Source organism: Pteropus alecto, unplaced genomic scaffold (assembly GCF_000325575.1).
Source record: "Pteropus alecto unplaced genomic scaffold, ASM32557v1 scaffold121, whole genome shotgun sequence".
Taxonomy (NCBI): Eukaryota; Metazoa; Chordata; class Mammalia; order Chiroptera; family Pteropodidae; genus Pteropus; species Pteropus alecto.
In genome coordinates, this window is record NW_006434369.1 from 14,241,291 (window position 1) to 14,243,025 (window position 1,735).

Sequence of the window (1,735 nt, forward strand, 5' to 3'; positions counted from 1 at the left end):
GTTCGATCCTCTTCTTTATTTACTTCTCATCTCAGGTAATGTGTTCTTCATTTCTGACTGGTTCCTTTTTATAATTTCCACTTCCATTTTTATGATTTGTATCTCTTTGCTGAATTTATCTACACTTCCCAAAAGTTCATTGAGCATCTTTGTAACCAGTGGTTTGAACTCTGCATCTGTTAGATTACTTGACTCCATTATATCTGGACCTCTGTTCTGTTCTCTCATATGGTTTCTGCTTCTTTGTCTTTCCATTTTGGCTGCCTTTCCATGCCTCTTTCTATGTACTAAGCAAAGCTCTTAAGTCTCCTGGTCTTGTTGGTGTGGATTTATGAAGTAGTTGTCCAGTGGCACAGTCCTGTGAGGGGTTCAGCCGCAGACCAAATTTATTTATTTCTTATTATTTATGCCTACAGCACCTGGACTTCCTATGTGGTCTCCCATCTAAGTACTAACCAGGCTCAACCCTGCTTAGCTTCCAAAATCAGACATCAGGCTTGTTCAGGGTGGCATGGCTGTAGACCATGGACCGTGGCTCCACTGGGGCACAAACCCAGGACCTTCATGAGTGTAAAGCAGACATGCTAACTGCTACACTATGGAACCACATCCTGCAGGCCAAATTTAACCCAAGCCTCTACCCTTCTGGGGCCACCTGTTAACATTCATCAAGCAATCCACAGATGCTGTGCTTATAGTTGCCTCAAAAAGCCTCACCAGAAACTGAGGCCAGCTGGCTCCAGTGTGAATCTAGGCACTGCTCAGCAAGGAGAACCTGACTTGCTGAGGATATAACTGGATGTGGCTTAGGCGGGGCCGTGAGTTGGGGGAGGCGGGGTTTCAGGGAATCCTCTCAGAGAAGAGACCTCAGTTATCCAGTTTGATGACTCCTTGGCTATAGCGGTGCTGTGTTCATGCACTAGGAGTGGGGAGGGCTCAACAGGGAACAATGGATACCGCCAGCACTTCTGTACAGATTGAGTCTCTCCTAGGCCCTCACTCCAACAATACCTCCCTGTAAGTCCCTGGTGGCCCTTGTGCGCAGCCAAATTGGCACTGGTGCTCAGAGGAAGCAGGTTCGTCACCTTGAAAATCCGCTCGCAGACACAGCCCCTTTAAGAGGTGTCTGCCGCTACCACTGCTGCAGCCTCTGTCTCCCTCAGCCACTCGAGACTGGGCAGCCCCTCATCTTTGTCCTGTCCTATCTTCTGCTGTTGCAGGGTGTTTTCTTGGATTTTTCCCTAGTTGTATGGCTTGTTTATCAAGATCCCAGGTGTTTTATTCTTACTGCTACTCCTTGTTTCTGTCACAACTTTGATTTGGTCTCCAGACAGAGCCTCTATCCTCTATACCATTTTTTTTTCTGGCCACTTATTGAGATCTTTTAATGTGCTTATTTGCCATTTTTATTTCTTTGGAGAAGTGTGAGTTAACTCTTTTGCTTTTAAAAACTTTTTTCTTATTTTTTTAGTGAGAGAATTCTTTATATATTTAGGATTCAAGTCCTTTATGTATTTTGTAAATATTTTCTCCCTGTCAGTGGAATTGTAAAATTCTTCATAGTGTATTGTGAAAAGTAAAAAGCTTTACATTGAAGTCCGATGAAGTCCAATTTTCAACGTTGAAATATTATTCATACCTTTTGCATCTTGTCTAAGAAATTTCTGACCAATTTAAGGTCACAGATGTTTTCTCCTATATTTTCTTCTAGAGTTTTTGTTGTTTTAAGTTTAAC

General features: G+C 43.1%; 1 pseudogene; it reads right to left on the minus strand.

Moving 5' to 3' along the window:
• Window positions 1-407: 407 nt before the first annotated feature.
• On the minus strand, window positions 408-523 carry LOC112477701 (annotated as a pseudogene).
• Window positions 524-1,735: the final 1,212 nt, after the last annotated feature.